The following is a 25428-nucleotide window of genomic DNA, read 5'->3' on the forward strand; positions in this document are numbered from 1 at the left end:
GTTCAGTTCCTGATAATCACAATAAAGCAAGTCACAAAAAATTTTGTTTTCTCAGTACAAATAAAAGTTATATTTATTTTATATTGTCATCTATTAAATGTGCAATACCATTATGTCTAAAAAAAGAAATGTTATACCTTAATTTAAAAGTGCTATGTTGCTAGGAGTTCCTATCATGGCTCAGTGGTAACTAACCCGACTAGTATCCATGAGGATGCGAGTTCAATCCCTGGCCTCACTCAGTGGGTTAAGGATCCAGCATTTCTTTGTGCTGTGGTATAGGTCATAGACACGTCTCAGATTCTGCACTGCTGGGGCTGTGGTGTAGGAGAGCAGCTACAGCTCTGATTTGACCCATAACCTGGGAACTTCTGTACACTGCAAGCAGGTGCAGTCCTAAAAAAGTCCTACACTGCTACAAAATGCTAACCATCATCTGAGCCTTCAAGTTGCTAACACCAGAGATAACTGATTATAGATCATAATATAGTAATAACAAAAACATCTGAAATACTGCAGAAATTGCCAAAATGTGACACAGAAACAAAATAAGCAAATACTACTGGAAAAGAGCCACTGATCTATTTGCTCTATATAGGGTTTTTACAAACCTTCAATTTGTTAAAAAAAAAAAGCAATGTCTGCAAAGCACAATCAAGAAATACAGATATGCCTGTATTTCTATACATAGACATACACACGTACATACATACACACATATGCACATACATAAAAGGTGATCAGTTGAGCTGGAGCAAAGAGGAAAAAAAGGAGTATTTGTAGAGAATGTCAGATAGGAAATGAGTGGTTGATCATTTCTGGAAGACTTGACAAACTATTTAAGGAATTTGGATTTTACTCTGAATGAGATGGGAAATCATGAAGTCCATGAGCAAAGAAGGACAAGTTCTGACTTAGGTGTTTTTTGTTCGTTTTTTGTCTTTTTAGGGCTGTACCGATGGCATGTGGAAGCTCCCAGGCTAGGGATCAAACTGAGGTTCAGGTGCTGACCTACACCATAGATGCAGCAATGGCAGCTCTGTGCCACGTCTGGGACTCACACCACAGCTCACAACAATGCTAGAACCTTTAGCCCACTGAGCGAGGCCCGGGATTGAACCCATGTCCTCATGGATACTAGTCAGGTTCATCACTCCTGACTTGTGTTTTAAAAGTTCTCCTCTGGCTACTGATTACAGGAACACTTGAGAGCAGAACCTTGATAATAAGATGAATTAGATGTGAAGTGACAGAATGTGTCAAGTCCAGATTGACTCCTTGGCATTTGGCTTAAGAAACTAGTAGAAAGTATTCGCCCAAAACCAAATAAACTAATCAATGGGAGAGACAGGCAAGAGGGAGCGACCAAGAATTTAGTTTTATATTTATACATACCAAGTTTGAAATCTGACCAATAGACTTCAACATCTACATGTTGAAAAGAAAATTGCAAAGACAAACATGGAGAGAGGGAGACACAGAGATATCAATTTCCCAGTGTGCTTGAGTTTCATTATTTTAAAACTCTCTCTCAAAGCAGTTTCCAAATTAGATGCTGATGCTGAGCAAAAGAGAAGCACCCTTATAATACGTATAATTTAATTAAGCATTTATCTTAAAGAGGAATCAGCTCAGTTGGAAACATGAATTCTCTTTTGTTAAAGAAATATTGTTTATGTGGAAACATAAATTTATTTTGAAACAGTTTTGGGTTTTTTTTTTTTTTTTTTTTTTGTCTTTTGTCTTTGTTGTTGTTGTTGTTGTTATTGCTGCTATTTCTTGGGCCGCTCCCGCGGCATATGGAGGTTCCCAGGCTAGGGGTTGAATCGGAGCTGTAGCCACCGGCCTACGCCGGAGCCACAGCAACGCGGGATCCGAGCCGCGTCTGCAACCTACACCACAGCTCACGGCAACGCCGGATCGTTAACCCACTGAGCAAGGGCAGGGACCGAACCCGCAACCTCATGGTTCCTAGTCGGATTCGTTAACCACTGCGCCACGACGGGAACTCCCAGTTTTGGGTTTTGAAATAGGTATTTGATGATGTTGATGTCACTGTTAATTGCTTCATCTCTGGCGTACAATTGCAGCAACCGGCTTTGCATGTGAACTTCTTTTCCTTCTGTTCTCATTCAAAGATTTCATAGCAGGAAACATAAAATCCCTTGAAGTTCCAAACCAAGTCAAGAGAAGTTGTGTGGAGAACAAGTACCTGACACTTGCGTAGCCACTTTCCAAAAGCATGCTGCCCTATTCACTCACAAAGACGGACATCTGAATACTGAATAAAAGTGTAATACATTACCATTACATTGTGAGTACTATTTACTGTTATCCACACTGTCCAGGAGAGGAGAATAGATACCACACACTGGGAATATCCTCAGTATCAATAAGGGTCCCAGAAGGAAACAAATGGCATAGGTAACTGACATTACAGTAGTTTTTTGTTTTTTTAGGGCCATGTGTGCAGCATATGGAGGTTCTCAGGCTAGGCGTTGAATCGGAGCTGCAACACTGGCCTACACCACAGCCACGGCAATGCAGGATCTGAGCCACATCTATGACCTATGCCATAGCTCATGGCAATGCCAGACCCTTAACCCAGTAGCCAAGGATCCTCATAGGTACGAGTCAGGTTTGTTACTGCTGAGTCTGCAGTGGGAACTCCCAGACATTCCACTGGTTTTAAAGAGGTGATGTTTACCAGAAAAACAAAAAAACAAAACAAAACAAAAAAAAAACAAGGACAGAACAGTATTCCAGGACTAGCAAAAAGAAGGAAGATGATTCTAGACCGAACAGTAGGGCAAGAGAACATTTAATAGAAACAGGAGATACTAGGCTGTGGAGAGGACCACCTACCAGGAGCAGTAACCTTTGACCAAGGGATATCGCCAAGTCAGAGTGATTGATCAGTGTGAGATTTGAGAAAGTCAATATCCTATCATTTTCCTCCCTTCTTCTGATTGCCTCCTGGTGTCTTGAATTGTCTAAGCCCAACATGAAGTGTCAGTCTCAAAAGTTAGTCCAGTGCATGGGAGGAGACTGGTCAGGAGGGGTGGTAGCCATGCTTAACATGAAGCCAGAGGGTAAAAGGGACCATGAAGCAGTGGGTGTAATTTAGCTTCTTGGGAGCACAAAACAGGATGGAGATGGGCAAAATAGATTTGAAAGAGAAAAGAGGAACCATCTAATGAATTGTTCTCCTAATGGAGCATCAGATATTTGATGATTTAATGCAAAAGATTCCACAAGTTCTATGTGGAGCTGGAAATATTCTCCAACTCTTTTCTCCAGTCAGCATCAATGTAGCCACCTGCTAACTCCATTACTCATATTCTTTTTGCAGTGGTTCAGTCCATTTGTACACTTTGCTTCAAGAGTCAACTAATCAAGAGAGGCAGACTTTTAAGATATCGGGAAAGAACATGCCTAAAATTCAACGTGAGTGGAGCTGGTGTTCTAAGACGGTGGGTGACTTAAAAGCGCAAGGACCCTTTCTGGTGTGTCGGTGAATTTTGCCAACAAGATCCTTAAATTTACAAGACTGGATTTTCACTTTCCATTGAAATATTTGTACTATTGGATCTGTCTCTCTCCTTGATGCTCTTGGATGGCATCACATTCTGCTCTGTGCATAGTTCCTTCATTCACCCCTTCACCCACTTATGTGTTAAAAGTGAAAGAATATGGTAAATTTAGTGGTGAGAAAATCTGTATGTATTTTTTTAAATTTTAACTGGCTTGCCTACACCAAGGTAGTATAACCATGAGGGCTTTTCTTTTTCCACAAAACTCTATCAGTGAGGCAGAATGGGATTCTCCTTCCACCATTTTGAGGGACATGAGAGAATAAAGAGCAATCCAGAAGATATGGACTCTGTTCAAGCCAAGCCTCCTCTCCAACTCCAGGAATGACACCATGTACAACCTCTCTTAACTCTGGACCACTCGTAGTTTGGAGAGTTGCCAAGTGTCAGTCACAACAACTGGCCCAGTGCATGGGAGGACATGGGTCAGGAGGGGTAGTAGCCATGCTTAACTCTTTGATCTGGCTTAGATCAATTCTCTGCTCCCTAGAAGGCAACCTGGGAGAAGATTTCAATATCTCAGTACGCTCTTTTTGTTCATTTGTTTGCTTGCTTGTTTTGTCTTTTTAGGGCCTCACGCATGGCATATGTACGTTCCCAGGCTAGGGGTCGAATCAGAGCTGTAGCTGCCAGACTACACCACAGCCACAGCAGATCCAAGCCACATCTATGACCTACACCACAGCTCATGGCAATGCCAGATCCTTAATCCATTGAGGGTGGCCAGGAATAGAACCCACGCCCTAGGATACTAGTCAGGTTCATTACTGCTGAGCCATGAGAGGAAAACACCTGAATATGCTCCTTTGGGAACATGGTAGTCAGCTTAGAGAGAAGAGGGGAAAAATCAAGGTGAAGGGAGGTGAATTAGGAACCACTCTCTTGAGGACAGAAGGGAAGATGATGGTTTCACATAGTAATTGCAATAGTAAAAGCTGAAAAGTTTAGACAAGAGAAGGAAATTGTCTAGGACATAAGAATCTCTTTATGTTGATTGTACCAAGAGGGCATACAATTAGCCAGACAAGAGGGCATACGTTAGCTGGACAAAGCTAACGGCAATGTGTGGATGCAAACGTAAAACACACCATCATCAAGACTATTCTACCTTCCAAGATCCCTAGAATTTAGAATCAACACATAGTACGAAGAAGGAAGATTTGGGGTGAAGTTTTAGCTTTGCTATCACTCAACTGTGGATCTCAAGTGCCATCCACTGAAGTGGATACAGGAAAAAGAATCCAAGGTTTACCTTGGATTATATACATTTATCTCTTATTTGGTAAACCGGAACTCAGGGCCAGAAATCCAAATGAGCTCAAGAAAAAAAAAAAAAAAAAAAAAAACGATGACATTTGTACTTTTGCACATGGAAGTTTGTGATGACAGTTATACCTATTCACAGGTTTGGTCCCTCCTTTGAACATAGAAAACAGTTATGGTGGCCAATAAGCAGTAATGGATTTTCCTGTTAAACCTTAGCCTCTGAGCTTTTCTATCCATTAAAGAATGTAATTATAAATTTCTACCTAGGAATGGAATATGCTTTCATCTAATGCCTCAGAAAGTTACTATTCTTCCCAAAGTTAGAAGATAAAAATTAACTCCCAATGGTGACAGAATACAAAAGACTAAAATAGATCATATTTGCATTACATAGACATTGAGATTATGTACAAAGTGGCAGTGTCCTCACAAAGAGAGAGAAAAGCCATTTCTGAGTTGAAAAGTAATTAGGAATAGGGATTTCTTCCCTCTTAGAAGAAATCACTTTCTTCAAAATTACAATTGATTTAAAAAAGCAGAGAAGAATATTAAACTATAAATTTTGAGAATGGTTAAGACCAAACTAAGAATAAGGATTACTATTTGAAGAAAGTATCCCAGATGGACTAGTGAGAAATTGTATGGAACCTCAGGGCACATAATTTACAAGCAGGTGTTCATTGATGAGTCAAAAAAATAAAAAAGGAATACAGACCAGATTAGAATGGAGGCAGTTCACTGAAAAGTATTTACCGAGCTACTTGACGAAGTGGAAATCAATTTTTATTGTGTGTAATTATATTAGATTAACTGCATGTTAAATTTATGTCTTATTTCTTAGTGTGGATGTAGTCATTTCTATGCTGTTTTCATAATGTCTTGGTTAAGAAACTGATCATATATATTGATACTTTGTTCTGGAGAGAAATCCATAACATTCTAAGTGCCTAACCTTTTCACAATTAATTTCTAAAGATTTGACTTCAGGAGTTTCTATGTGGCTGGTGGGAATGTTATTTTTGTTTTGACATGTATATCCATTTCCAAACACTTATCTCCTAGACATATCTGATTTGGATTAGGAAAACATGATGCACCTCAAGAGTCCTGTCTTGAAATGGGCCAAAATCTGGAGTTCCCATTGTGGTGCAGAAGAAATAAATTCAACTAGGAACCTCAGTGGATTAAGGATCTGGCATTGCCGGGAGCTGTGGTGTAGGCTGCAGTCAGAGCTCAGATCCTTCACTGCTGTAGCTGTGGTGCAGGCCAGCAGCTGTAGCTCTGATTCAACCGCTAGCCTGGGAACCTCCATACGCCATGGGCGTGGCCCTAAATAAATAAATAAATAAATAAATAAATAAATAAATGGGCCAAAATCTTCTATTGTTAAATCATCCACATAAAATTCTCTCTACTGAGGAAAAAAAAATGTGCATCAATTGTATGCATAGAAGATGGGTCACTTGGGTCTAGGGTTGGGAATAATACCGAATCCTTGAAATATCTGCCTATGAGGTCTGCCACGCATTTGAATCTTAGTACTGTACCCAGAGTAAATGGATGATGGGGAAAATGACATCACACACAACCCCATATCTTTTGTGCACCATCATGATTCATCCCTGCTACCAAATATAATCTAAGCACCTGTTTTCCTTGCTGTGAGACATATCCTGGTAGATTTCTAAATTGGATCATCAGTACCCAATTACCAATTTCTAAGTTTAGTACCCAGAGAGTTAAAACTAAGTGGGGAGCCCACCAAACAGAATACCACAAAAGCAGAGCAAACACTATACATTTACACAAGCACTGTTTCAGCCAATATGAATAAAACATAGTACAACTGCAGGGATTACTAGGATGATACAACACTAGAATCAACAACAATGTAGATTCAAGGGGAACAACACCCAATACACACAAACACATGCATAAACACACATACACACACAAAGCCATACACACCCAAATCACTTCCAAAAATGGCATTATCTTTGAATCTCATTTGGAATATAAAAGACATAAAAATGTTCTTGAGAAGAGGCACTTGTTTTTCAAAGTATCACCCACCTCACTCACTGTCGGCTATGTTTCACTTTCTTATGTATCTACAATTTTTTATCTATAACAATATCCCAATGTAATATCTCCAAAGTGAGTTATTAACTTTTACAATTTTGTAATAATACCCAAATGAGTCAGAATTACTGTGATGTGCATCTGAGGTATGGGTTTGCAAATTTTGGTTGATATCTTCAGAATAATCTGTAGCTTTAAAAAACCAAGCTATCTCAAATGTCCAAGATGAAATGCATGGAATAGCATCCAAATTACATTTCATATATATAACTTATCAATAGATTTTTACTTAGTAGATGCTCCCATGTGTCTGGCAGTAAGATTGACACTGAGCACAGTTGTGATTTAAGATATCAAGCGGCGGAGTTCCTGTTGTGGCTCAGCAGTTTAAGAACCTGACATTAAACCCACCCTTGAGGATGTGGGTTTAATCCCTGGCCCACTCAGTCGGCTAAGAATCTGGCATTGCTGCAAGCTGCAATATAGGTTATAGATGTGGCTCAGAACCCACAGTGCTGGTGTAAACCAGCAGCTGTAGCTCCAATTCAACCTCTGGCCAGGGAACTACCATATGCTGCAGGTGCAGCCCTAAAAAGAGAAAAGAAAAAAGATATCAAATGGCTAATTTAGAACTAAGTCCTAGAATTTTTCCACATATCTTATTAGTGCACTGACCCCTCCATCAAATCATGAAATGGAATCCTTATGTCAACCAGGATATCCCGGCCTTAATGTGGGGGTAAGACTCTTCAAATTCCTTTTCACAAGCTTCCTTCACAAGCTCAGAATCCCAATATTCTCTTCAAGTCAAGCTTTCTGTGCATTAGGCATGGCCACCTGTGGCTCAGAGCTGGCATTTTCTCTGAATTAGTTGTGTGCCCATTTCCCCACTGTGTGCCCCATAGTGCCCCACTCACACTGCCCCTTTCACTATGCCCCAATGGCATAATCTTTGAACTAACCTTTTTACAAGGCTTTGTGTACATTAACAAATAATTTAGTAACTGATGTGATATAGTCTCACTTCAAAAATTACTTGTCTCTTTGTGCAACTTGGGCTCTGGCTTCCTGTTTTATTGCTCAGCTTTTTTCTCTTCTTGTTCTTCCTCCTTATGTACCCTCCTGTCTTGCCCATACCCTCATCTAATAGCTTATGTGTTTCTAATGCAGAACAATTTAGCTATCATTACACAGGTCTTTGTCATTGCATCCCTATGTTTCCAGGGATGATACTCACTTCTTAAATGATTTATCAGATTATTATTACTACACAAATATTAAGTCCCTAACTAGAAGGAATTCTAATGTGTTATGGTTAATATATACATATTAGGGTAAAAATACATCTGCATTGTCAATGTGTGACTCCATATTCACATGTTATATATATTTTTATATAAAGTTATATAAAGTTACTATTTATAGAATACCATGGAATATAGCTATTTTTTTTTTTTTTTGGTCTTTTTCTAGGCCGCACCCACAGCATATGGAGATTCCCAGGCTAGGGGTCTAATTGAGCTGTAACTGACAGCCCACGCCAGAGTTACAGCAACACGGGATCCGAGTCGTGTCTGCAACCTAGACCACAGTTCACGGCAATGCCCGATCCTTAACCCATGGAGCGAGGCCAGGGATCGAACCTGCAACCTCATCATTCCTAGTCGGATTTGTTAACCACTGTGCCACGACAGGAACCCCAGACTATAACTATTTAATCAAAAGTCATGGTTAAATGGTTGTTTAAAAAAAAAAAAAAAAAGCCTGGAGTTCCCGTGGTAGTGCAGTGGTTAATGAATCCGACTAGGAACCATGAGGTTGCGGGTTCGGTCCCTGCCCTTGCTCAGTGGGTTAAGGATCCGGCGTTGCCGTGAGCTGTGGTGTAGGTTGCAAGTGCGGCTCGGATCCCACGTTGCTGTGGCTCTGGCATAGGCCGGTGGCTACAGCTCCGCTTGGACCCCTAGCCTGGGAACCTCCATATGCCGTGGGAGCGGCCCAAGAAATAGCAAAAAGACAAAAAAAAAAAATCCTATTTTTTAATACACTTTATTTTTCAGAGCAGTTTTAGGTTCACAGTACAACTGAACAGAAAGCCCAGAGTTCCCATGTAAACCCCTAACCCCGCCATACACTACTTCCCCACTACCAGCATCCTATACCAAAGTGGTACATTTGTACCCATTCATGAACCTATATTAATCTTCCTCTGTGACTTTCACTGTAAGCATCTTTGTCATGGCTATCTTAGTCCAGGCATTTCTGCCTCAATGTTTTCACTGCTTAATTATTGGCCATAAGGCAATTTTGCTGTAAAAATAATGAAAAATAAAAGACAGACATTAAAAAAGGATATAATGAAACATGAAAAATGAGTAACAAAATTTTAAAGACTTTACATTTTCACCATAACCAACTAGCCATAAGGCAATTTTGCCATAAAATATAAAATGAAAAACAAAAGAGGGGCATTAAAAGAGCATAATGAAACATGAGAAATGAACACAAAACTTAAAAGACTATATTGCAAAAAACCCAAAATACTAACATATTAAAATGAGGACATTCGTGGAGATACTGCAAAAGTATCTTGACTTTTTGTAGGTTATACCTAAGCACTCATATTTCAAGTCCTTTGTTCATAATATTACATAGGTTTTTTTGCTTAGTGCTTTCTCATCTCACTTGGCATCATGCTTTTTTTTTTTTTTTTTTTTTTTTTTGCCATAGTGTCTTCCTTCATTGAGAGACGTATCAGTTTCTAATTACGAGGGCACTTAATTTGAAACTGAGTTTTGCATTGCCTTAATAAAAACCTTCTACACTGTTTATTTTGCCATCTTGTCTTATCCTCATTGATAGTCATTGCAAAGTCCTATGGGACACATGGGTTCTGTCCCTTCAAACACAATGATATGTTCTGAAATACAAAACCTAGTCTTGGGTGAAAATCATTGTCATCAATAAAGTTACTCCTGGAAGAAACCCTAATGTTGTTAATTTTTGTGTTAAATTTTGCTTCTGCTTCATATGATATCCATGATTTTGTGGTAAATCATCTACCATATGAAAAAAAAAATAGCCAGTTATAGTTGTATTCAGATATTTATTACAAAAGCAGTTATACATCCTTTCTCAAATTTGATCATTAAAGATTTAGGATCTAATGCTGGACAAACATTCTTTAGTACGTACAAACATCTTCTCTAAGTCTCTTCAGATTTCCCTGGAAGTAAAACCAACAGATGAAGGATGCTGCTATTTCTTATCAATGCATGTAACAAAAATAACCTGTAGTGTGTATCTAGACTACCATTAAATGTGCCATCACATGCCCAGTCCTTTTATTTCACAGCATCAACTAAACCAGATTCTGTGACAAATACTAAAATTCTATTTACATCATGTTCTCCATTATCAAATAGCAGAAGAAAAAATAAAAGAATAACATAACCATTTCTTTTGGGAAGGAGATAGGAAGAGCCCAACTCTTCTTTGGCCTCCCAACTTCTAACACAGCATGATCAACTTGGTAAAGGCAGCATTTGAGAACAAGTCGTTACATCTAAATTAGCTAAAGAATCAATAATTAATGCCCTGAAAAACTTGATTACTAGATCATCTTTTAGATTTTCCATAGTTGATGGTCAAGTTTGGTTTTGATGAGTGGGAGCGATAACTGTGCTCACTGAAGGATTTGTAGACTGAGATGCCATCACTTTCTAGTAGAGGATACAATCTGGCTTTACGTCCCTTACTTGACACTTGCAGTAAGTTTAATCACCATACTTTCTAACAAGGTGATAAGTATAGTTGTTATTATCGACTATTTTCAGATCATCTTGTCTACATGTCACTGTATAGATCATTATGAGGGCTAAGACCTACATAATATAAAAAATGGGAATATTGGTTCAATGGAGAGATCAAACCAAACTGTCAATCAGTCAAAACAAAACTGTCAAACCAGTTTAACTTTTATGGCAAAACTGCCTTTGAGCCAATCAGTTTTGTGATGAAAATATTTGGAGTGCAAATGTTTAGAGAACGTATATGGCAAAGATGCTTACAGTGAAAGTACCTGGGACCTGTATTAACACATCCTTACCACCTAAACTCTATAGTTTACACTAGGGTTTATTTTTGGTGTTGTATATTCCATGGGCTTCAATTAGTGTGTACCTATTTTCTCTGACCTACTATGGAATTAAAAAAAAAAAAGAAAAGAAAACATAACATTTAAGCAAGGTGGCTTGGAAATTAGTAAGGATAAGGCTAGAAATGCATTGTGGGATAAATATTCTCATGCTGACTGCCAGGTGGAACGTTTTCCTAAGTGATAGGGAAAAATATGGGTGACCTCTTTTTATTGTTCAAAGCTACCTATGGCACCTCATGCACGTTCAGAAGGGCAGAGGAAGTTAATAACAATAAATTAATCTATATTTACCCCTTTCCATGGAGGGATTCATTTCCATCTCTTCTACTTTGTAAAGAGCGTCAACATTTCTCTATCTCCACTCACACTGCAGTATTAAAAACAAGTCTAATGCTCTCATATGTCTTTGGCTTTATCTTAAATCAGACATGTTTACTCCTAATAAACCCTGCATGGAATTTATTAATGTACAAGGTAATAACTACAATGTAATTTAATCTTCCCTATATTGGATATTTTCAAATCAAGACTATGTTATTTTATTGAGAAATTTAACAGAAATAAGAAACTACTTAGTCTGCACATGGTTTCTACTTCTATTATACTCTCCGCATGTTCCCAGATTAAATAGGTTTTTGTCAGTTTCATCATCTGAAATACTCTCTACAGGTTATTCTTCAGAAAATTTTCCAAGGAGTTCCTTTTGTGGCTAGATCGTAATGAACCCAATCAGGATCCACAAGGATGAGGGTTTGATATCTGGCCTTGCTCAGTGGGTGAAGGATCTGGTGTTAGTGTGAGCTGCGGTATAGGTCACAGATAAGGCCTGGATCTGGCACTGCTGTGAAACTCCAATTAGACCCATAACCTGGGAACTTCCATATGCTACAAGGGTCAAAATACAAAAAAAAAAAAAAAAAAAAAAAGGAAAAAGAAGAAAAAAAAGAAATTTTCCAAGAAGTTTATATATACACACACACATTCTTTTTATATTCTGGAAGAGTAAGTAATTTTTAAATAAATGAATCAGAAACATTATACTTGACATTATTTCACTTGTATACAACTTAATATTTTTATCTTACATGATATTGAGATAATGTATTTTGGTGCTTTGAAGTTTTATAGACTTCACACCTTGTATGTGAAATACTAAATAATCTTTAAGTGTTTCCTACTTTTTCATTTTTAAACAATATATTCCTATGACCTGTTAATAATCTTTGATTTATGAAACCTTGCAAAATAAATATCTTAGTTTTCACATCTGCATGTTTATACTATTGGGGTACTTAAGGAGATTCAAAGAAAATAAAAGAATTTTAGAAATTCTGCAATAGTTTCCTTTTTTGGTAGGGAGGGTATAAATTATTCTATATTCAAATTAAATCCTAGTACACTGTTCAGAGTATTCTTTTTATTTATCTAAGAATATAATATTGGTTATCAAATTGTGCTTGCAGAGATAAAGCTATCTTTATTAAATATCAAAGTATTAAAAATGGCTGATTGCTTTCTAGGCAATTGCATTATTTTCTCTGGGACTTCAAAAATTGTCTTGAGATTGGATTGTGTCTCCGTTAAACAATAACTACAGATAGTAATGTTTTCATTTATTTTTGAAATAAAACTTTCTTACAATTTATTGTTTGGTTACTATATGAGAAAAAGAACAGCTTTCCCCCTCAACTGCAGCTTTCCTTTAATGCTTAAATAATAAACTTGGTTTAAATGTAAACCTATAAATCTTTCTGTGGGGATGTGATGAGTCTGAATACAAACTCTGTGCTGCAGTTGAATAGTTCATATTCTTTCAGGTTTAAAGAAGCGTATTAATTGATTAATGTGGTGTGGGATACTAATAAAAGTGTCCTTAAAGAAAGAAAATGTTGTAGTAGAGAAGAGAGAAAAATCTTAAGAAAATGAAATAAATACTTTAACGCAGGTATACAAATCTAATATGGGTACATTTAGAGGGTTCGCTTTTGTTAGCAAGAGCTATAATAGGTGTGCACTTATTTAGCCTTAGGTAGAAGAAGAGCAGCAGTGCCTTCCAGTGCTTCTCAAGAAGCCAGACAGCCAGGAAGCTTGGTTAATATATTCCATAGAGCTCAAATGTGAAAAGATAAAGAAGAGGCTCATCAGTCTGGAGAGGCAGATGAAGCACACCCAGCTCTGTAAATTCCTCTAAAATACTCTTACTTATGCTTGCCTTTCTCATTTTTGAATGTATTTTCTTCCATATAAAATTTAGAATTACCTCACCAAGTTTTCTCAGAATGTGGTAGCACTCTTTACTGGAATTACATTTAATACATAGTTTCCTTTGGATGAATTTAATGTTATATTAAGTTGAACCATCTATGAACATGGTATACCTCTTCACCTACGTGATTCTTCCTTTATGTTATTAACTTTTATAATTGGGTCAATAGAGAATCCTATGTATTCACTGGACTATAAATTCTTAGGTAATATTTTGTATTTTGTATCTCTATTTTCCTTAGCTTCTTATATTTCCTTGGAGTTATTCTCTATCTTGCAAAGATGCATTTAACTCCCTCACCCCACCCCCCTTTTTTTTAAATTTCATGCAGGAGCTGAGCCCAAAGATCAACAAATTCACATTTGTTTTCCCTTCACACCAAGGATTGCTACCCGAAGAAAACTTTCCAGTATTGGTATGGGTCAAAAGTCACTCTTCTCAGATATTTTCTCAGTTAATTTTCTACATGTTTGGAGATTAGTAGGATCCAACAGGTAAAATGGTTGCCTTCACACAAAGATAACAACTCTCTTTCCCTACTGGGTTCCATAACTACCTTGGCATTATTACCTAATATCCTCATGTAATATCTGGATCTGTTTTCTTACTCTCTCGGTACATGTCTTGCACTCTTATCCTCTAGATTACTCTCTACATGCATATACACATACTGTAAGCAAACTGCTCTTTGTACCCTTAATTTCTTCAATTCTTCATTAAATTGTGGGGTGTAAATTTCTTGCTTCAGAATATTATCTAGCATGATGTTTTCATAGGAAGGGAGGCAGTCATTCATACTAGTTTGTCATCTTGCCTAGTGATTATTTATGCCTTTCTTGAGGAGGTTATGTTCTAGAAAGAAATGAAGTGAAAACACTGCACTTCACATGGCATTCTTTGAGCAAAATATCAAAGTAGGCTTAGGTTGCCTGAAGGCTCAAATGAAAAAAAATAAAATAAAATACAGAAGCAGAGAGGAAAAAAGCTCATCAAGAAGGGTGTTCCAGAAACAGTGATTTGGGTGATATGAATCTAATTATGCACCACCTCTTCCAGATCTGCCTCTAGGCTCCCCACAAATAAACATAGGCATATACCAAAGCACTAATGAGATAGTGAGCTTGCCTCTCAGGAGAGTACTTCAAGTTTAACCCACTTGACATGGTAATGGGATCAAGCTTACTTTCTTAACTGAATGCGCTTTCACTTTGCACTAATTAGCCCTTCACATATTCCAGTAAACTCTAAAAGCTTCAGTAAAGATATTGCAAATATTCATATAAGTACAGAGTCCTTTTAATTAGATTTCATCAAGATTCTTGCGTTTATAGATGCACTTGGCAGAGCATAGGTTTTATTCTTGGACCTGTTTTTCAATTCCCATTCTCCTAATGCTCACTATGTGACCCTGAGTAAGACATCCGTGTTCTAATTACAAAATGATGATAATTTTCTCCATAATGAGTTTCTGTATATAAGACTCACTGGCATAGAGGTGACACTCAGTACATTGTGGCTTTTTAGTTTTGTACCTTTGCTAACATAGCATGCTTCAATAAGATATAAAGTATATACATAGCTAGTAGAAAGACACTTGCCAGATATAGTTGTTTCCTTAATATGTATCATTTCCACATGTATAAGAAAAGACACACTTTAACCAAGTCAATTCAAAGGCCATGTGGGTGGTGCTTATGAGCAGTTGTTCATTTTGTTGGAATATTGTTTCTACAGCATGTCAAGTAGTGATTGCTCTAGCCCACCCATATAATCTGCTTGACTGCTGTTTCTCTGTGACAGCAGTATCTTCCCTGTCTCTCAGTATAATGAATGTTGCAAAAATTCTCCCATATTCTCTATCTTTGTTTTACTACCATGATTCAGAACCTCCTTTGAGGTTCATTGGAGGAAGCTCAGTGTATTTCAAAACATAACAAACTGATAAATATCTCAGTTATATTTAGCCTGGCAATTCTATGATGATTTCTGTATCTCAGTTTTGCTCATGGATGTCAAAAACAAAAGACAACTTAAATATAAGGCAAGGGATTAGAAAAGTATCTAACCACCAATCAATATAATGGTTGAACAACAAGGAGAAAAAGTTACTATGCAATGTTAGGTGAAAAAAAAATCTAAATCCAAACTTTAAAATTTTAAGAACACTATTATTGACATTAAGCGATAAATGCTAAAGGGGATATATAGAAATAAGTCATCACATTTTATCAGAATAGGGTTATACAAAATGAGAATATGGTATATTTTGCTTTGTTTTCCAAAACACCTACATGTCATAGAAGTAAATTAGCAAGTCTCTAGCCCATTCCATGAATTCATACTACTTTTTTCCTTATCAATGTTCAAAATTTTTTAAAAATAGTATTTCTGACACTGATTTTAACTGAAAATAGTTATAGGCTTAAATAATTTTAAAAGTAATTAAAATCCCCTTTTAACTATGGAGAATGCTTTTACATAGTTTTAAGATAAAAACAGAGCATAGGAATTTCTATTTGTTGTTGGCCAATTTAGTTTACTCCTCCAGACTCCTCCAATTATTCATTCACTTTCTTCTGTTGTTAGGGATTTTTAAAATATTTTATTTTATTTTATTTTTTTAAGGGCCTCACCCACAGTATAATGAAGTTCCCAGGCTAGGGGTTGAATTGGAGTTAGAGCTGCCAACCACAGCCACACAAGATCTGAGCTCCATTTGTGACCTACATCACAGCTCACAGCAACACCAGATCCTTAACCCATTGAGTGAGGCGAGAGATTGAACCCACATCCTCATGGATCCTAGTTGGGTTTGTTACCACTGAGCCATGACAGGAACTCTTGTTGTGAGGGACATTTTGATAAAATATTTTGGGAAGCCCTAACCCCTGCTTCATGAAGGTTTAAGATCTAGGTCTAATGGATAGATTAAAAGATGGTCACTTGTATTAGAACAAACTGTCTGTAAATTAAGGCAAAGTCCCATACCAAAGCATGAATACACAGCATGCTCATGATTATACAGTCTAATAATTCTCAAGCCTGTATTTTTCTAGCTCTGATCCTTCTCCTTAGCTGTAGATCCACTGAAATAATTACTCCCTAGTGAAATAATTATACCAGGAGTAAAATAAATCATAAACTTTAATATAACCTAATCAAGGTTACTTTTAACTCCCCCACACACACACTGATGGCCCCTCTGGATTCCTTGTGTTGAACAGAACCACTGTTCATCCAGTAACCCACACCAAAATCTTCATCTTGTTCCAACCAAAGACCAAATAATCACAGAAATAATAATAAACAGGTGAACAATCATCTCAAGCGTACCTAATTAGTCTTTGGAAAACTGTCCTCCAAGACAACCGGGAGATAAGAAGGACACGGTCACCTACAAAGGGGTCTTCTAAAATATCTTCTAACTTGTCTCTCTGATTTGTGTGCCCCACCTAATTCTCTGCTGAATGTCATCCTGAGTATACTCCCCCTCAAATTTTTACTTATAGCAGAACCAGACAAAAATAAGCTACAGCAAAACAAATATTTGACTTTCTGAGGAAATATTCTTCTGTGTTGTATGTGACAAAGTGATTTCTTTTTTTAAAGAAAGACTGAACTTACACTTAAGTCATGAGAATACCAAATAGCAATATGCATATTTATGTGAAACACTTAAGTCCTATTTTGTTAAAAAATATTCAATGGCACATATTTTTCTTTTCCAAAAATAACAGGCAAAATATTTAAAACATTCTGCCTAAGGGAGAAGTTTCTATTTTGACTAGATCATCTTTTATACATTCTATCTTACTCGTGACTTAGGAGACCTTGTTTGGGCTTGAATGTTTACTACTCTATTATTATTAAATGCATAATTTATTATTAGCATTTTTATTACTACTACTACTGAGTTGTACAAAAACTGAATAATCATTCTCTGGTTTAATTTTCAGGTTAATGCATAGTAAGTGTAATTATTATTATTCATTTAGTAGAGAAGGAAAGGCTAACTTATAAAGGCTATGTAACTCAAAGTTTCAGAATTACAAAGTAGAAAAACCAGGAATCAGAGCTCTCTGATTCTAAAGTATAATTTATTAAGAGTTACACTGCACTATCTCTCAGTACTTTTCATGTGCCTTATTATTAAATTATACTTTATTTTATAGTCATAAGTTATATAGGTCTTTCCTCCCAACATTCCATTTTCAACATGAAAAAGATGTTTTAGAAATGTCTGTATTTAATTGTGCACATTAGAAGAGTTGCTCTGAAGTCTCTTAGGTGCCTCAATTGAAATATGACAACAAAAATGAAATGAAATGGAAATATAACAAAAAATTCCTCAGTAACATTATGTTCTTAACTTTAAAAGATAAAAGGACAATGACTATTAATTTTTAATTCCACCTAGCATCTTAAATTATATATTGCACTTTTTAAAGTAGTATCTTTACCACTCTCTAGTACAAATATTTTTAGCTATGACTTTCTGGAGGTAAGAACTGTTCAGCTATATTCAATTCGGTAGAAAGATCAATTAGAATGAGACAAACCACAGCCTTCTGATTATTAAGACATGGAATAATTTCAAAAGAGTCATGAGGGCAGTTTCCAGATTGATGAGTGACTAGTACTGGGAAAGCAGTGACAATTAGCGCAGATGATCATTGGACCCTGAAGGAAGAAAGGAGGTGATTTGCGATGGCTTATGGTCACAGGCAAGTGATTGTAGTATCAAGGAAAGCTTGATTGTGCCAGTAAGCAAAGAGATGTTCCCAGGAAGCAATCAAAATCCAAATACAAGGAGAAAAAAAGCAGCAGCAAAAATAGCATCCAGAAAAAGGTCCTAAAGGGTATAGCTTAGAAATCTAATCAAAGAAATGTGAAAAGGCATTCCTAAGACTTCTTACTGAAAGGAGGCAGAAAAATCAGCTTGTGAGTATTGGAAGATGTCCAAGTGAGAAATCACAAATGAAGGCCACACATGCATAAGCTTACATGTAATTAACTGTAATCATTTGCATATAAACATTTTACATTGTTTCACATGGTTCACTTGATCTTTACAATATCCCTTTGAGGTGGGTAGGGCAGAAACAATTACTGTTCCTAAACCTGCCAAGAAACTATGAGGTTTTAAGCAACCACCTAAAGGACATAGACGCAGGAAGTAGAATAAAATCTCCAGTTCAGGGAAAACTCCTGGCCCAGTGCCTATTTCATTACAATATACCCCCAACCTGCATGCCCCATTAGCGACATACTGACACACAACAAAGTCACAGCTAGACTTATGTCCTACTCAGGGAAAGTAGTTAATGTTCTCTGCACAATTTACAAAAGTCACTTCCATAATAAACGGTATTTCAGTTTTCTCTCTGGCCACATAAATGAATAACGGGTGCTAATGACATTCTCATTATTTTAGGAACATATTTGCATTTGTAATGATAAAGCTCCTAGCAGGCACCAAAACCACAGACAACTGTCTGAATTAATTATATTTGTTTGGCTGATTAGATAAAAAATGCAAACATAAACTGCACATCAAACTACTTTAAGATTATTTAATCCTTCTCTTGAAAGGGAAATGGGTCTCTGAAGTTGTTCTTCTTCTAATCTCAAAAAATAGATCATTAAATCAAGCAGCTGAAAAGTCTTTAAAAAATTATGCCCCCTCCCAAAATTCTTGCATTTTCTCAAGAGTCTGAAATAAGCATATCAATCTACATAATATTAGGATTTATTTATTAATTTGCAGTTATTTCCTAGATTAGCCTGCTCAATTTTCATGAGATAAGCCCCATGCTTCTGTAAGAAGTGATGGCTTAAACGGTGTCCATTTAGCAGACAGCAACTTTGAAGTGGGGATAAGTGCAGCTAAAATCATCCCCCTAAAGTTTGCAAAGTGTGCAATTAGCTTTGCAGATGTGCTCTGCCCACACCAACCCTTTAATGACCACTAAGTCCTTGTTAAATGAAGCGGTACCACTACTCCCCTCCCTTTACACACCAACTGCCAACTTACCTTCAGTTTTCTAAGTACTATAATGGAGTCCAAATGTAGCTGATACCTTTTCAATGTTTTGAACCTTTTATGTAAGTTGCCCTGCTTATCAATGAAGAATAATTCCCAGAGCTGGGAAAAGTGGTCCAAAGCCTTATACTTTCCATTGCCTCATCCCACCCTACTTTACTCTGAAGTAAAAACTGAAATTTTTATTTTTCCTGCTTAAAACCTTTCAAAGGATCCTGTCACCTCAAAGATCAAATCCAGACTTCTCAATATGGCTCCAAGCCATCTCCCTACTCTATCTGCTATTTTCTCTATCTAGTGTACCAAAAATATCATCTATCACCTATACATTAATATTAGATTGATTTCTATATGGTTCCCAATTTCTATGACTACAGCATCATAGATGTATGTATTTCATGACAGTTCTTAAAACGTATGGTGGTCACTTCCTACTGGGCTTAAAATAATTAAGCAGGCTCTTCCAAGACTGCATTAGGCAACAGAGAAGAGGTGGTGCTCATGAATGTGTATGTATGTGTGCTCCTGTTCTGGGGATGTATTTGACTAAGTAGCAGCAATTAAATTTTGAATGACTTTTTTTTGTTTGTTTTCTAGTAAAAAGGGGAAGCTCTAACTGGCATTTAAAGGATACACCATTTAACAAAGCAAAAGTCACTAGTGTCACTAAAAATTTCTCCTCCTAGGCCAAGATAGATCATATTAGACTCTACTGCTAAACTGGGTCAGTAATAGGAAGACATAAGTAAGACAGGATAACAAACCAGAAACAGCCAATCTCAACTACTGTAGGAAGTAGCAAGGTTTACATGACATCCAGAGGAACTACCTGACTCACAGTCATAGACTTATTAATAGAACATGGTGCTCTTTGGGGCAACAAAGATGAGAACCATCATGGCTGTGTAATAAAAAGAAATTGTTACCAAAACAAATCAAAGAACAGAGGATCAAGCAGATAAGGGATGCTGCTCCAATAAAAACTCATGATTCTTTACCTAATTTCTCTAGCTGAACCAGTTTTTGTAACTAGGACTAACTCGAAAAGAGAACAGATATGAGAAGAAAGATCCTACCACAAGAATGTATGAAAACAACAGAGTGTTCCTTCCCCCAAAGGAATCTGCTGCCATTCTCCTCAGTCCTTATACACTAGGATAAGGTGAATGCCTTGGTATTTTAAGGATTGTTGATCACAGGGTCCAAAATGACATTGCTATGTGGTTACCTAAAGCAGCATCATGTCTTACCATTTTGACTGGGGCATATGAACACCAGGTAACAAATGGAGTCCTGGCCAAGGTGTGCTTACAGTAAGTCTAGTGGGCTCCTGTTGGACATTTCCCTGGTTCTTCAGGGCAAAACTAGAAGAGACATCACTTGGCATTAAAAAGCCACTGTATTGTTTCCTTGGAGGGTGTGATGAGAGATATCACAGTGAGGACAGCCAATTAGATGCCTCTAAAACCTCTTTTCCTTCCAAATCAGGACTGAAGATTGAAATTATAATGTGTACTGAGGGCAAGGATATAAATCAAGGCTGCCATTAAGAACCTAATGGATCCAAGATAGGAGTCTTCTCTTATCTCAGTTTAAATAACTAGCCTGGCCTCTTTCAATTATTATGAGATGACAGTGGAATAACACACTCAGCAGACTAGTAGTCAAAAACTGCAACTGCTTGGTCAGATGCAGTGTTTTTGCTCGAGTGGATGTATTTTAATTTGAGGTACAACGGTATGTAGTCACTGATCTGGAAAATGTTTTATCTTGATCACAAAAGTTGATCAGACACAATTCAAATCTACTTAGAACGAACAGTAATCATTTATATCTTGAGATACGTTAACTGCCCAACCTTTGCTCCAATGAAATCCAAAGGGACTAGGATTAGCTAGACATTCTAAGAAACTAAACACTGAACCAATATATTGATGTCATTCTAATCACATCAAAGAGAAAAAAAAAATGGTGAACACTTTGAAGGCTTTATTAAAACATATAATCCAGTTGGCAAGATAAAAACACTATGATGGTCCAGGGTCCTAATACATTATTTTTTTAAAAATTAGGTGTCTTATGGTCTGCGGCATGCCTAGATATCCTCTCCAGAATAAACGAAAAATTATTGTATTCTGCTTTTCCCATCATAAGATGGAAGCCCAGGGTTTAAAAGCCTCAAGTTTCTCAACGTAGCTTGTTTCATACTTGGGAAAACTAATTCAAACTGTATGCTAGGTGACAGGAAATGCTAATACATTTGAGTCTAGAGAAGGAAAAAAAGCTCTTCAGAAGATCAACGTTGTGCTCTATACCTTGGATTCTTTCTTCCCTCAGGATTTATGTTATTAGAGACATCAGTGGTAATAAAATACTAAAATGAAATTATGGATCGATCCATTGGGAGAATCAAAATACAGACAGACCCCTAGGATTCTGGAGCAAATTCACCCCACCTACACTGCACAATATACACATTTTGGAAATCATCTCCAGGAGAGACAGAACACCTGACCATGGGACATCAAGTTAGCACAAAATAGAAGCACCCACTGCTAGCTGGGTGCTGTCAGATCCACCAAGTAATAAAGTCTGGCTGGTTCAGCAGCAACTCATCATAAGATAGAAGCTTTAATCTGAGGTGAAGATCAAGCAGGACCAAGGTACAGTGAGCTAATATAAGAAGATATAGTTTCTTTAATTCATACCTATAGCCACATGGGATGTGCCTTATGAATGACTGATCCACAAGTAGGTATAAACCAAAAATGGATAACTGCTGCCCTAAAGTCCTGGGGAAACCCAGAGAGAGAGTGGTGAGAAGGAATTCTCCCAAGGGACAGAAATTTGTGTGGAGCAACTGATCATTCATTTTGTGTAAATTGAGTAGTCTGGGATTAGAACACGTACCAACTCATGGGCAGTGGTGAATGACGTGGCAGAACAGTTAGAGGCCTGGGAGGGGAAAATTGGAAAAGAATGAAAGTTGGTATGGAGGAATGAGAATGGACATATGTGAATGAACATAAAGCGAGAAACTGGTATTATCTGTTATTACCTATCAGAGTGATTAGTACTAAGAGACCATAGTTTGCATTTTGGTTCCCTGTTGGTACGGCACAGTCTGCGGTTTTGGACAATGATGTGTACATGTATGTGTATAATGATATGTATCCACCACTATGACATCATAGTGTATTTTAACTGCTCTAAAAATCCTGTGCTCCATCTATTCATCTTTCCACCTCTGCTCTCACAATCCAGTGGCGACCCTTTCACTGTCTGCACAATTTTGCCTTTTCCATAATGTCATACTGTTAGAATCATTCAGTATGCAACCTTTTCAGATCAGCTTCTTTCAGTGAGTAAGATGCATTTAAGTTTTCTCTATCTTTTCATGGCCTGATAGTTCGTTTCTCTTCAGTGCTGAGTAAATATTTTACTGTTTGGATTATCAGAGTTTTAAATTCCCTGGATAATTCCAATACCCTGGTCCTGTCTTGTTCTGAAGCTTGTTCTCACTCTTCAAATTGCTTCTTTTTGTCTTTTGGTATGCTTTATTGTTGTTTCTTAATTCCTGGACATCAAGCGGCAGGTAAAAGGGATTGCTACAAATAGGTCTTTAGTAATATCCTAGTGAGGTATGAGGGAGGGAACTGTTCTGTCCCTAGGATTAGGTTTTAGTCTTTTGGTGAGATTATTCCAATGCAAGTGTTTCTAAATTGCTGGGGGGTTTTGCTTTTATTTTTTGTCTTTTTAGGGCTGCACCCATGGCAGATGGAGGTTCCCAGGGTAGGGGTCAAATCAGAGCTGTAGCTCTCAGCCTACACCACAGCCACAGCAACACTAGATCCGAGCCGCATCTTCCACCAACACCACAGCTCACAGCAATGCTGGATCCTTAACCCACTGAGCCAGGCCATGGAACACTCTGCATCCTCATGGATGCTAGCTGGATGTCCAATGAGCCACAACAGGAACTCCTAGTTTGTTTTGTTCTTTGTTTTTTTCCTCCTTAGGGAGAAAGGATGCTAGAGGGGCTGGATTTGGGTTTTTATTTCCCTTCCCCCAAGTCAGGCAGGCTCTGATAATAGCAAGTTTAGGTGCTGGTTAACTAGTTTCCCCACAGGGCAGGAATTGCTAAGAACAAGCAGTATGTGTATTTCACAATGGTCTCTTTTCCCTTTCTAGCTGCCAGAAGCCCGAGGGGATCTTTCTCTGATACTTACTAGGGGAATTTGTTTGAGCTCCAAGCTGACTATCTCAAAGTACTGTGGAGCCTCCCTATGAGTGGGTCCCCCTGGAGCTCTTATTTCTCAGACTCTTCTGAGCCTCCAGCAATTCATCAATTATAGTTCAGGTTTTCCTACCAGGCTCTGATTCTTGCAGCCATTTATGCTTTAGAGGTCTCTGCTCTGTAAGTTGGGACTCCCTGTATTTTCCTGTCTCTCCATTCTTGGGGCCTGCAGTTTGCTCTGTCTTCTTCTCCTTTATGGATCCAAGAAGAGAGGTTGATTTTTTTTTTTTTTCAGTCTTTTCAGCTTTCTCCTTGTTATGATGCAGTGGTAACTTGTAAGTTCTGAAGAGTCTTGAAAGGGGCAACAATTCATTTTGGTATCTTTCTTAGACATGGTTTTTCTGCTCTACTTATAGGGCCTTAGCCAATACCACTAACTGATGTCCATAGAGAGTATCTAATCCACTGACAGCTGTGGCACTGCACCCCGCTATCATATATCACTGAGTCAAACCAAGGGATCCACTTTACAGTAAAGGAGGGAAAAGAGTGGATATATGGCCATTAGATCCAGGAGTTATTTCCCAGACCACAAAGGCTCAAGTTGCTGGCCTGATGGAGTGAAATAAATTATGAAAATCTCAGCCAAAGGGCCAGCTCTGAGATGATACTTTTATAGGATGTTCCAGGTGTCAGAGTATACTTTAAATCAATGACCTTTATACATCAGAATGCATGTCCACCTCTGCAAAATAAGAATGCTTTAAGTCTGGGAACTGTGAGTCTACCCATTTACCAACATTTCCAGTGACCTACTTGGGGAAGATGTGACTCTCATCTCCGCAACCCTGGGCTCAGTAGTGTGAGGTGTCCTTGATCCCAAAGTGAGAAAGCTTCTGCCAGGAGACACAAGAATCCTGATGGACTGTATGTTATCTGGATACTTTTGGATCCTTCTGTCAAGGTATCTGAAGGAATAACTGACCCCAATTATCAGGCAGAAGTAGGGCAAGTGTTACACAATGGGAATAGAAAGCAATGTATTTACACACAGTCTACCCACTTTGATATCCAAGTCCTCCCTTGACAGAAAAATTATGATGCTAAGTAGACAAGTGCAGCAAAGCTGGGCAGAGACGGAACACAGACCCTTTTAGAAAGAGGGTCTTGGTCATAACAGTAGCTGAACTACCAGGACTTGCAGACGTAATAACAGATGGTAAGAGAAGTAAATGTAAAATGGATGATGGAGGAGAGAAGCAAGTATAAGCTGTGGTCATTAGATGGGTAGAACAGCTGTTCACCTAACAAACCTCTGTTTCTAAACTTCTCCAGGCAGAGCAGGCCATCAGGGTCCTGAATGAATTTTTCCTAGGGACTTCCTGTTGTGGCTCAGTGGAAACGAATCTGACTAACATCCATGAGGATGCAGGTTCAATCCCTGGCCTTGCTCAGTGGGTTCAGGATCCAGCGTTGCCATGAGCTGTGGTATAGGTCGCAGACATGGCTCAGATTCTGCATTGCTGTAGCGATGGTACAGACTGGCATCTGTGGTTCCAATTAGACCTCTATGCTGGGACCTCCATACACTATGGGTAGGGTACTAAAAAGGGAAAAAAAAAAAAAAAAGAATTCTTCCTAGAACTGGATTACTACATTCTCTCTGAAGCAGATCCAGGTGATGCAGGGTCATAGTGAATTCCTTAGTTCTCCCTTCAGAACAGAAGGAATCTTTATCCCAGTTGCTGAGAGTGCTGCAGACAAACAGTTCTTGGATTACACACC

The 25428-nt window shown here is 37.8% G+C and overlaps 1 protein-coding gene across 1 annotated transcript in view; it reads right to left on the bottom strand.

Moving 5' to 3' along the window:
* Positions 1–25428, bottom strand: part of CDH8 (cadherin 8) — a 1221794-nt gene that overhangs the window by 1178896 nt on the left and 17470 nt on the right. The gene's annotated exons all lie outside the window — the stretch shown is intronic.

This window comes from Sus scrofa, chromosome 6, assembly GCF_054392235.1.
Source record: "Sus scrofa isolate SSC_HxYL_T2T_F1_AM1 chromosome 6, Sscrofa_HxYL_maternal_Yorkshire_Landrace_v2.0, whole genome shotgun sequence".
NCBI lineage: Eukaryota > Metazoa > Chordata > Mammalia > Artiodactyla > Suidae > Sus > Sus scrofa.